A 12,846-nucleotide genomic window follows, 5' to 3' on the forward strand; every position below is an offset into this window, starting at 1 on the left:
TAAAGGCAGTTGATTTGGCACTGTACGTGGCCTTATGAACGAGAATATTTAAAATGCACTCTACTTGGGACAGAAGGCCAATGCAGGACCTCCAGCTTGGTGAAATGTTATCAAATCTGTGAAGATTCAACTTTAAACACTAATCTGGTCACCACATTCTAAAATCTCGGCAGACAGATCGTTAGTGTCACAAGCAGCTCAAAGGTAAATACGGTTTCCAAAGTCCAAGGAAGATGAAAGCAAATTAAGTGCGACTACTCTGTAGAAATGCAAGCAATGGGGAAAGGCGCCAACATGTTTTAGCAGGTGAATGCCCGATCTATTTGGCCTTTCAATACAATCTACCATGCTATATTGTTTGATACAGTGGCAAAAAGGGATCATACGGTTTTGAGCCTTCTGGGAAAGGAGTCATTCGACATGTGGTGTCAGGGGATCTTTTATTCCATGTTTGCAGTATGCTTCATGTCCTCCTGACTAAGCTAGGGTTGAAATGCAACACCTATGATGATGAAAAACAAATGACATTCTCACAACTTATTCCAACCAGATTAAAAAATAGATTTGAACATAGATGTGTGGGTTTGACGATAGACCCAGCACACGAAAGGAACGGTCAGTTTAGGCTTCTGATCAGGGAAATGAGACCAAGAACCAAAAAATGAAACAAAAACAAATCTGCATAAATATATGGTCATTAACTTACATTCCAATTTCATTTGCTTTTTTAAAAAAATTCCTAACTTTCCCCACTCCCTAGACCTGGCCTTTAGACAGAGTGGTGCAGCATATCACTGATGCCTGGGTTTTTGGTGCGTGGGGAGCTGGGGCCTGAGGGGCACGGGGGTGGGGGGAGGGCAGTGCTTTGCAAAGTGAAACTTATGTAATTATCATTGAACAATAGACTCTCCTGAAAGTGAGTGACCCTGATAGCAGAACAATATTACATTGCTTTTGGGTGCAAAGGAAACAGGGTTCTATTTGCCACATGCATTCTTACAAATCAGCGAGATCCCAAAACTGCTAGAATTTTCTAGTGTACAGGAAAGTAACAAAGGACCGAATGTACAATGCGTAACTGGTTTAAAAAAAAAATAATAATAAAAAAAAAGTGTGGTGTGTGCACTCTAAATTTTATCAAATCATTGTGTGTGGAAGCTTTGTGTCAGAAGGTGGCGTGTGTAACCATTTAAGATCTATTGAACATATACTTTAAATGGATAAATATTCTCTTTATACTCCGGTCTGGTTCTTGGCTCATTGTTGGCACAGGCGGAGGGGTCTGCATGGCTCTATATGAGTAATAGATAGTGCTTAACAAACCCTAAATAAAATATCTCTTGTGGGTTCTCTTAAATGTGGGGGGAACCCTATGTGGAGCGTGGTTTCCCAATCTATCAGTCAGATCTGGTCGTCGATTCAAACCAAATGGAAACGTGCCTTGCTACTTCAGAACACCATCTCTAAGAGCGCTATCACCAGGACTCAACTATCTGCATTTAAGGCCATGCCCCTCCTCCCCCTCAACCACACCCCTACAACCCCACACCTCCGGCGGCACTGTCATATGTCAAAGTTGTGAGTGGAAGGCAACGCTCCTTAACGTAAGGATCCATCTACATGCATCTTACTGAAAAGCACATCACAAACCTAGTGCAAGCAATAATAGGTCATTACATTGACTAGGGCAAACTTCTATAATCTTAAATCCTAACAAAAACCATAATGCTCCAGAACAGATGAAAAGCAAAGAATGAAAAGTTGCATACAATGAGGAAAGGGCATTGCTCTAATGGAGAGACGACCTCATGGGTTGGAAGTTAGAGCAGATTAAGAGATCCTAAGAAACCACTCATATGAAGAAAAGGACTAACCTAAGAAACACGACCTCATTTTACAAACCCACCAAACATCTGAAGTCAATACAAAGAAAGGTTCCACACTTTATGCTACAAGAAGGAAAAAAAAAAACTTTCAAGTTGTAAGCTGCAATGACAGGCATAAAAGGTCACATCCTAAGGCATGAATGCCAGTTCTCCACATGCACAGAGCAATATCTTATTTGTCAAGAGTCAATTGTCACTCGTCAGCAGAGAATGCACATTTTTAAGCCTGCTAGAAGAGGTAAACAATTCCCATTTAACTAAAAAACTACAAAGCACCACACACTCTACAATGAAATGTATGCCCGATTAAAGTACATTTTGAGCATGAACAAGGCCAATATTAAGGCTCAGATTTCATCTTTAAAAAAGCGCAAATGCAACAGGCACAAACTGAAAACAATTAAGCGATATAAAGTGGCTACAGTGGTAAACCAATGAACAGAATGAAATCATGTAGGATTTTAATAAAAAGGCAGCATTATACATAAACCTAAACAAAGGGCCTCATTCCGAGTCGGCCGGTCTGGTAAAAAAAAGTGTCAGCGATCATGGATACCGGCCCTTTACCGAACCAGCCGACTATGGGTTTGCCAATGGGTTACCTCCAGCTATAAAGTCAGAGGTGAACTCAGTGTTGAAGAAGGATTTTTATGCAGACCAGATAGGACAGTGCTCCCTTAGGCAGTCAGGAGTAAACTGTTCGAAATTGAACATGAAGGACACTATGAAGGACACCTAGGTATGTCCAAGATCATAGGGCGTTTGAGGGCAGACTACTGGTGGTCTGAATTAGATAGTCAGGTAGAGAACCTAATCAAAAATGTGGATGAGTATAGGGAGTCAGACAAAAGCTTATGGTGCAGCACCCAACCATTAATGCCTATTGATTTTCGAGAGATGCCTTGGGAGTTCCATTGACATGCTAGGACCCATAATTGTATCCAATGTAGTGAGGAAATATATCAGTTTTAAAAGGACATGTTCGCCAAACGGGTAGATACGTGCATTGTACAACAAGCGGACACCTATGCTGTGGTGTCTTTTCTGGATAATATTTTCCAGAGAGGGTTTTACCAAGAGAATATTGTCCAACAACTGGGTTCAATCCACATCTTGCATGAATAAACAATTTCTAACAAGCATTGGGGTTGTCCGCCTTAAGTCTTCTCCCTTCCACCCCGAAACCAATGGGGTTGTCGAGAAGTTCAACAGTACTATAATACAGGTTATCCGCATGGTAGTAAATGAAGGAAGAATTTGGGAAGATGAAGTGGCAAAAAGGGTGTATGTTTACAACTTTGCTCCGCATGCAACAACTGGTTTAGTAGTGTTCGAAGTTCTGAGAACGAGAAGGGATCCCACTGCAGTTTGTCCACTGTGGCTGGGGAGATCAAGGATTGTTGAATGTGACCATGTGGCTTCAAGAGAAAGGGTGGAAAGGAAAAATAATCTTATGAAAGAAAGGTTCTATCTCCAAAATAGAAGCAGCCTGATAAGAGTGTCCGAAGAAAGGTATGTAGGACCTGAAGTGGCCAAAATGAATTTGCGTGGAGCTTTCGTTCTGGAGGATGGCAGTGTGTTCAATAAGGATAGGGTTGCGTGCAAGAGATGAACCCTGTTTCTTCTTCTGTTTGGTTAAAGGGGGGGATATGGGTTATATAGTGCACATGTATCATGTTAGAGTGTTTACCTTTGAAATGGTGGATATAAGCAGTCACTACGTTACTGAAGCATTTGTATACATTTAAAGGTGCATTCAGTCTGGGCCTCTGGCCCCGCCTGTTGGATCAAGATATGTTAGAACGTTAGATATGTATATATGGAGCCCACTTGATGAAGCACAGGCAGTTGCTGCAGCCCGATTGTGGAGAGGTGAATTTCGATTAACTAGAAAAAAGATAAAATTACATGGTGTGGACTCACCTCTTTTCTGGATACCACAGATACTAGCCCTTGCTAGCCAGTATGGGGGTGTTAGAAACATATTTTTCATTTACTGCAAACAATTTGTTTGCAGTAAATGGCAAATATAGGTTTCACTGTGCATGCTTGACACCTTTGCAGCAAATATTAGTTCACTTATGGCGACATGAACCATTTTACAAATGCACTGGTAAATATTTTGTCAGTCACCGTGGGGCAAGTGCATTTCTCTTAGGTGGAGTATGTAAACTAAGGAACTCGCCCTGAAGGACTAGTGGGATTTTTAAGAATGTGCAAGGCCTGCACTACTCATCCCTGTATTCATTTAGTAATTTCATCACAGTTAATATACGAATTCAGCCGGTATTCACATTTACTGGATAAAGCTGTATATCACGTTTCAACCATTTGCTTCCCTGAAGATGAGGCGAATGCGATTAGCAAGCACTGTTCAGTTGGTTCTTCATTGAGCCTGTATTACTTCAAAACTGCATATGCACTCTTCCCCCCAGGCACCTGCCATCGAAGTAATTTTGTTGAAGTAAATGACCACGTTACAAAACGAGATGCCAAAAGGAAGCACCAGCATCAAAGTACACAATATTATTGTGGGAGCCTTGCCAAGCACACTTTTTTTGGTTATAGACTAACTGTCGATCGTACGGTTGGAAAGGTAGAAGTTAATAAGAATGCCTGCAAAGGAAGCAGCACACAATGGATTATTTGCAATCCTTCCTTTAAAGAAACAGAATCCGTACTTTCCCTTTAACAGGCAGCACATTACACTGGGAAGCATCAGCTGATGTGTAACCAGCCAATTCTGCACGAGCAGGGAAAGCTTTCTCAAGACAGCTGGCTCAATCCTGCATCATGCGAGAGACGACATGGGATCTAAAGCAACAGCACTATCGGAAAGGTAATCTAACTGCAGTGCGCGTTTCTTGGCTCTTTGCGATTTAAAGCACGGACACGTGATTTTTTTCCAAGTCTTATTTTCTTTCGTTATGAATGTGGTTGGGAGGGAAGGCATAATATGCTCATCGTGGAATCGCCCGCTACAATTATGTGCGTCGATTGTCGCCCGCTTACGCTAAGGTGAACACTTAGAAAGTTCATCAAGGTAATTTAGAATCGATAAACACTCCTGCCGATCACGTGAATCCCTGATGTAAGAAATAGGTTACAGTTGGCGTTAACTCTCGATTACGTTGAAAACAGGTCTTCGGTACACACGGTTTTATAACTGCCTGAGCAGCTGGGCTTTACAATGTGTGGTTTATTAGTCTGTGCCTTGCTGGGCGCAAACGGCTCGCCAGAATCTACAATACCTTATTGAAAGGTAAGGCTGCGACTTAGGTTGGGGCAAGTCTGCAGGAAGTTGCCTTATTAGAAAGGTTTTGCGGAGGTGTATTACAGAATCTACAGCTATCACTTGAGGCAGGATAATCTAAGCAAACCCCGTTGTGCCCATATATGGTCCCTTTCCACTCCCCTCCGAAGGAATCATCCTCGTTTCCATGTGAACCACATCTTGCAATTGGAAAATACAGGCAGCGCAACAGAAGATTCCCTCCCCCCTTACCCACGTTCAACTAATGTTCATGCCTATGGTGCCTGCCAGGGGCGGCGAGAACGCGGGTGTTCCGGGGATCGGTCACCTCTCGCCCCCCACCCCTCCGGGAAAGGCTACATTTGGGACGTTTTTACCGCAGAATACCACACGCCAGGTGCTGTGAATCAGCGCAGCCTGCTTTTCAGCAGTACCATTTCTCAAGCATAAACATTCCCAAAACGATTAACCCAAATGGTTGAAATGTACCAGCGAGAACTGCCTAGAGTCGACATACAGAGGCAGCATTATTTTCCTTGCCTTTCCTCGTTCTGCCCATCATTAGCAATGAAGTGTGTAGTTCTTAAAGACAGCTCGAGTGCGTTAAAACCATTAACCCGTCCTTGAATCCTCAAATTCTGGACAGAAAAATGGCGTGTTACTCTGACATAGCCAATTGAGTTTATCTACACTGGGGCCATTGGTTCAGAAAAAGGATACAAGAACAATATGGTGAAGTGACCAAAGCTATTCCCATCTACGTTCTGTTACCAAGCAAACCGTGTACATCACGATATAAGATGTTGCAGCACCATTATGCAAACTAGATTAAGAGTAGCATAGACTGTTTCAGAATATTGCATGATCCGGAAAATAGCTCGATGTTTGTACTCCTTAGACCTTCTCCCTGTTGAAATCAAATGCAATTCTGACATTTAAAAGACTAGTACATGAATGGAAAATAAGAACCCTGTCCATTCCAGTCAATCCGGGCTTGCATTTTTTTGAACAAGAGTGAATGCAACACGCCAATAGCGACTTCCATCGTAACCACTACAGATACAACATTTGTACTCCACACTAACCTTTGGCAAGTTGAAATCCACTGCTGGGAGCAAGTACTGTGTGCCACGTGGCAAACTGGAATTGATGTCAAGGGGAGAGTGCCTTTTAGCTAGCAACTTGACATTTTTCATCAATATATACCTTAATGACACTTGTAGTTTACCCTACTAATTGTTTTCTTAAAAACTAAACTACATACAGAACGAATGAATAAGTCCTCACACGACATTTGTGTGTTCCAAATAATCTTTTACTCCACCACAAATTGAACTAAAACACAGTTGTAGGCGGGAAAAGAGTAAAGTGCAAGTGCATGAAAAACGAAGTGTAGAGACCTCCTCATGGTAAAGAGTGCTGAGCCAAATCTCAATCAAGTACATCAGGATGCAGGCACAGATGACAGAATATTTGTGTGAAGATTCCCATGATGTTAAGAGAAGCACTGCAGATTCTACAAAGAACTCGTACGTAAGACGTAAGTAAAAAATAAATAAAAAATGACAAGCAATCAACCTATGTAGGGTGCCTTGAGAATACTGGGGCTTTGTGCTGAAATCTTTTGAGGGAGCCCAAACGTATAATACAACTAACTAAACATCTAGTCAGCTACTAGTCCCATTGTCGTGATCTTGTTACAGAGCATTGTCCATCAAGACCAGGGCCAAGCAAAGGTAACATTCTAGTTCCCGGTTCAGCATTCCTAGACAGCCGTTTCTCAACAACATCTTAATTCGTGAGCGGGCGAGGGGGTCAATCAATGGGGCAGGGATTGAAATGGAAAACAGACAGGGCATGCTTTAAAAATTCTATTTTCAATGTGTATCAGCAGTGAATTAATAGAGGTTCATGTCATCAGCGAGCACAGCGCAGATCTAAGAAAGATTATTATTAGAAGCCTGAATCAGCTATACAGCTGTAAGCTATGACAGCCATGGATTCTAAGTCACAAGAAAAAAAATGCACAACTTCCAATTTTGGAAGAGAATTTGTCTTTGCCCTTCACAGCTTGAGGCTGTTTAATTAAATGTATACAGGTGTGCTCTCTCCAATCTTTCCTGTCTGGTTTGAAAGAAATCCACGTTAAAAAAACATGAATAGTAATTAATTCAGGACAGACATAAGTATCAGATGAGCAGCGTTCATCCTGGTTCGCAGGCAACCAGCAGGACACCAGAACCATTGGATCAGCGAAGGCACAGTCAATGCATCAGCAAATAAGAACAGTCTGACCGAGTGTCAGTGAAGCATGGCAGCAAATGTTGAACAAGAATGGAAGCCACAGGTGGTCAGGCAGTATGACCCAGCTTTGAATGTCATGCCTACAGTGAAATAGGTGGGATATCGTTGTTCATGATTATCTGCTGGTGCATTGAGTTTGGAAGCTTCCCAAAACCTGGACAGTTGGCAGTTTGATATTATGGACTAGAGAATGCCTACTGAACTCTCTTGCTTCATGTGGCGTTGCTGAACAGCTTTGTCTGCAGCATACATAGAATTTTGGCTGCCCGACATCTCTGAGAATACTGTTGGGCCACAGGAGCCTTGTTAGTGTGCATGTATGGGCTGTAAGCTTGTATGGGTTTGAGAGACGGTCCAAGATGCTGTCCACATCTAGGATTAACTACGCTTTGGTAAGGTGCAGATGGTAGTACCCCAAAATAATCAAAACTCGTCTGAAGTAAATCAACTGCATTTGAATACAGCTGTGATGCACTAAGGGCAGCAAGAGACCTGATTTTCTGTCACATCCTACGTAAAAGTGACAGCAGCCAGAGACCGCAGTAAAGCCTTCTATGTGCATATCACACCAAAAAAAAGTATGTGGTGAAATATTTTGTTAACGAAATGGTGGTAAGCATATTAGGAGTATAAAAAGGTTGGAAACGCCAATGAACTAACACGCATGAAGCACAAATGGGACGATAGTAAAAGGTACAGAGAATACGAATGCTCAGATGTCACAGGCTGCATAACTTGTCACTCAGATGGCAACAAGGAATTAAACAATAAGGTAGGCGGAGATCGGCAGGTAGCTTATGGTCAGTATTCGCAATCACCACATAGTAGCTACTGTAGCACCCAAGCTTGGCCGTCTAGTGGGTCCATTCCATTTTTGTCGGTTTCTGTTAAAGGCAGAAACAGTCAGGAAACAAGTGACTGGAGGGAGGTCTGGTGGGACAGATACAAACCGAATTCTGTTCAATTGCTATTTCAGCCTCAACATGGTTTGGAGGCCTGTGCCAGCCACTGACATTTACAACAAAAGGCATATTGCCAATGAAATTCAGGAGGAAGAGCCGTCACTGCCAGTTTTGCTGGCTGCCACCTGCCACCCACAATCTGGAGGCACGTCAGAGAGGAAGAGTTCTGATGCATCCAATTGTTCTCTCCCTCTACTCGATTCACACAGGGTTGGAACAGAAACAGGTGTCTGCAGGCAGACTTTGTCCCACATGCCGACCCACACAGCCGAATCTACACCATTCACCCAAACGACCACTCCCTCGTCCATGCTTTCTCTACCCAATGCCTACCCTTTTCTGAGTCAACTGGGTCCCAAGTGCATCAAGTCAGATAATCCTTGCTGGTACCAGATGGCAGTCAATCAGCACAAGCATGGATGCAAGTGGTTCAGAATTCCGTTTAATAAAACAAATGAAGAAAATACGACTTTAGCCTTTCAACTTATCGGTTTGGGCATAGATGCTGGTTTGCAGCCAGCTATTGGGTAAAGTAATGTGTCCAGCTAATGGTAGATCTGCACGCATCAGCATCACACACATCGCAGCACAATACCCCTCATCACAGCATGTCTCGCAGAGAGAGTCCACACAGAGCAAAAGTACAGATCAGCCATGGGCACAGAAACTCTGGAAATGTCCAGAAAGGGTGGTGAGCAAAATACCCCTCACAGAAAGAAAAAAAAAGTCCACCGCAAACACCCAGCATTCCCAGGGTCAAACAGAGGGACGCCATCATCATTTGTTTAACTGTATGCCATAATTGCAGAGCAAAGTATATCCCAGGCGACCAATGCAAAGACTGTTGTTCCATAATAGAAAAGCAACGGCACCATCAGGACGCTTTCTATGTTCATAAAAAGGAGGGTATGATCGCTTCCCGACGATCACTCGGCAGACAGCTTACCTCTAAGGGACAGTCTCTGCCCCCTTGCCGGTCTCAGCCCTCGGTAAGCAACCCAATAGGGCAGCTGCAATCAGCCCAATTCCAGACATACTTCCTGCCTCCATCCTTCCTAATACAGCCTCATAACACATAGCCAACACACAAGCTGCTCCATTTTAGACACATGGCACCCGCACACAATGTTATCCCCAAACAGGCCAATGCCCATCTGCCATGGCACAAACGACCCTTGTGCATCTCCCAGACACAGCCATGCTGCATTCCTCAGAAACAAACCCCACTATGTATCACAATAAAAAGCCTACTCCAAACGGCCACATATTCTCAATTTATCCCACAAAGCACACCACTAAACCCGACGGCCAGTCGCAGCTCCAGTCCAGCAACGTGGAGGCCCATTTCAATCTCCTCAAAACTACTCCTGGAGCTCTTTCCAGAAGAGACATACCCTATGTATCTCTTACCAGCTCATCTTCATTATTCAAAAGATTCAATCTCAGATCCGTCAACCGAGATAGCCCTTCATGTGTGCCCCATCAGCATAGCCCATATATATCCTCCAACAGGGCAGCCCCTTTCCCCCACCAGAAAAAAAGCACTCTTAACCCCAACCAGAGAGATATATCGTATGCTCTAGAAAGGCTCCATTTGTCACCATCAAAAGCGATTGACACACCTTAAAAATTTGTACAGAATCCTAGTGTATTGCCCAAAACAAAAACAAAAAAAAGACTTTCCCTATTTAAACATCCCCACGTCCCCAAAATTCAGCCCTCCTCCAAGTGAACAGAACCACGTCGTATTACTTCCCCATACAAAGGCAGACTACCCCTATTCATCCGACAGCCCTCTATACACAGTGCAAGGATGCCCATTTCTTAGATTCTCTCCCTTTTGGAACAGTCAATACCCGGCTGCTATTGAAGTTGTCATTCGGTGCCTTCCCTCTGCGTGAGCACATCGTGTGGGAGAATGAGTCAGTCTCCCCTGGTGGAATGCACGCCTCCCACCAGGCGCTTCTTTCTTCAGCCCTCATCCATGCTCACCCCACAGAGCCCCCTTTCCTTTTCCCACACAGCACATCAATAACAGGCAGTCAGGGACCAACCCCTCCACACGTTAGCAGCTGCAACACTCCTCTATACCAGTGGCAAGCTCTTAATAAAAGCCTGGGTCTCTGCTTTTCTCTTCCAATGGGGACTCTCAGATTTGGGACCCGAATCTCTTTCACTACAGAGACAGTCTCTTCCTACACCACGGGGTCTCTCGGCTTCTAAAACCCTACAGAAGAAGCTTCAACTCCCAAGAGTACCGCCGCATTACCTGTACCTCGAAAGACCTTTATTATTGCTGTACACTGTGGTGTCGCAAACCGCACCTTTAAGTGCTGCATCTCCTGTGGTTTCTATTCACATCTCCAATGTGTACAGTTATCACCCCTCTGCCTACATGTCTCCCTTTAGCCTACTGTCTCAAATCCTATAACCATTCTCCCTGTAGTCACTAAAAACGGTTTATTTCCGGTAGATGCCAGTGACTAGGTCTTTATATCTTGTAGTGACAGCTGTATTGCTATTTACTCTCTTGAGTGGCAGATCTCACTTTTTTCAACTTGTGTCCCTCGTGGGAACATGCCACGTCTCTATCCCTACAACCGGGTGTCCCCTTTTTCTCCATCAAGCAACAGCGATCGTTCTCCCATTTTCACATCCCATAATGGGACCCCCCCCCTTCCTGTCCCAAGAGTGCCAACTCTCACTGCTCTCTCTCCCTTTTCACAGTCCGTCGCCTCTTTCCCCGGCTTCCCATGGCAGCTCCAAAACTTCCCCATGTACCCTGGCCCCCCACCGACCACCAAACCTCTTCATGTATGCTCCCCACCCCCCAAACCTCTGCATGTACCCTGACCCCTCCCCCAAACGTCCCCCATGTAACCTACCCCCCCACACATCTCCATGTACCCTGCAACCCCCCCAAACCTCTCCATGTACCCTACCCCCACACCTCTCCATGTACCCTGCAACACCCCCACCCTCCCAAACCTCTCCATGTACCCTACCCCCACACCTCTCCATGTACCCTGCAACACCCCCACCCTCCCAAACCTCTCCATGTACCCTACCCCCACACCTCTCCATGTACCCTGCAACACCCCCACCCTCCCAAACCTCTCCATGTACCCTACCCCCACACCTCTCCATGTACCCTGCAACACCCCCACACCTCTCCATGTACCCTGCAACCCCCCAAACCTCTCCATGTAACCTACCCCCCACACCTCTCCATGTACCCTGCAACACCCCCACCCCCCCCAAACCTCTCCATGTACCCTGGGCCCCCTAGCCCTCGTTTTCTTTCTTTTCTCTGGGGACAGTCCTTGCTCTCCCTCCCCCAGCCCCTCTGTCCGCTGTGACAGCTGTCATTCCACGGTCGTGTGTTCACCTCAGCAGAGATCCGAGCCCCGCTTGGATGTCTTTGGCCGCCCCCCAGACCCCTCATTCTAGCCACCGGCGACGGTTTGCATTCGTGCCCTCCTGCAAGCCTCATGTGGGCTGCCTTGCAGTTCATCTGTGCCCTCGGGTGGCAGCTGTCATTGCCCTCTCCCTCCAGCACTAGCTCTCTTCCTAACTAGGGACTCTCCCTTGTCTCCGGTCCTCTCTTCCCGGAGTCTGCCTCCCCATGTCTCTTCTTTCTCCCTCCCCACAGTGCTGGCTGTCCATACTGTTGCCCAGCCCCCCCTATCCTCTCACTCGAAAGTAACGGTCCCCTTTCCTTCACCGTTGGCCAAGTTATGTTCTTTTTTTTTTTTTTTTCCCGACAGCCACGTCTCCAGCCGCCCCGCGTGCTGCAGCTTGCCGCCTCTTCGTTCGCTCTATCCCCGTAACCCGCTTTTTTTGCGCCCCTCATTGAAAGCCGCCCCTGCTCACCGTGCCCGTGCTGCTGGCGCTGCCGCTGTCTTCGCACCTCTCTATCCCGGCTTCACTCTGACAAGTCAACGAACCCAGCTCGAGCGCTCGTGACGTCACGGGGCACCCGACCCGCCCTCCTCCTCGCGGGGCTGCCCGAGCCGCCGGGCTCCGCCTTCAGGGCAACCCCTCTACGGGGAGCCATTGGGCGAGCTCTTCGTCCATCACAGCGCAGGGGCGGGGCCTATTCATTGATCCACTTCAAAGGTTTTTCAATTCACAAGCCCCCAAAGTGCCGCCTCCTGGAGACACGCGCACTGGTGCCGTCATAGACAAAGAAGAAGGACGATAATGGCAGGCTCCCCGTTGGCCGCCACAGTATCGCGTAACTCTGATGGGCATATTAGAATACGGCTTCCTTTAAGGATTTACATTACCAAAACGTGAGATTTCCCTTAATAAAGGAAACCAACAATCATTTTGTTATTTTTTTCTAGAAATATATTATAGTTTTATACATTTTAAAAATTGTATAAAGCACATACATTTTTATAAATGCATTAAATTATTAAAGCAGAATCATCGTTTC

The 12,846-nt window shown here is 45.4% G+C and overlaps 1 protein-coding gene across 2 annotated transcripts in view; it reads right to left on the reverse strand.

Annotated features, from left to right (window-relative positions):
* DNAJB5 (DnaJ heat shock protein family (Hsp40) member B5) overlaps nt 1-12,542 on the reverse strand; it is a 169,991-nt gene extending 157,449 nt beyond the window's left edge. Inside the window, exon 1 of one of the 2 annotated variants that reach the window (XM_069626814.1) lies at nt 12,279-12,542. The gene's annotated coding sequence lies outside the window, so the exon portion shown is untranslated. The remainder of the gene's footprint in view (nt 1-12,278) is intronic. The other variant, XM_069626815.1, reaches the window with a different exon arrangement.
* Nucleotides 12,543-12,846: the final 304 nt, after the last annotated feature.

This window comes from Ambystoma mexicanum, chromosome 6p (assembly GCF_040938575.1).
Source record: "Ambystoma mexicanum isolate Mex_15411 chromosome 6p, UKY_AmexF1_1, whole genome shotgun sequence".
NCBI classification, from domain to species: Eukaryota; Metazoa; Chordata; class Amphibia; order Caudata; family Ambystomatidae; genus Ambystoma; species Ambystoma mexicanum.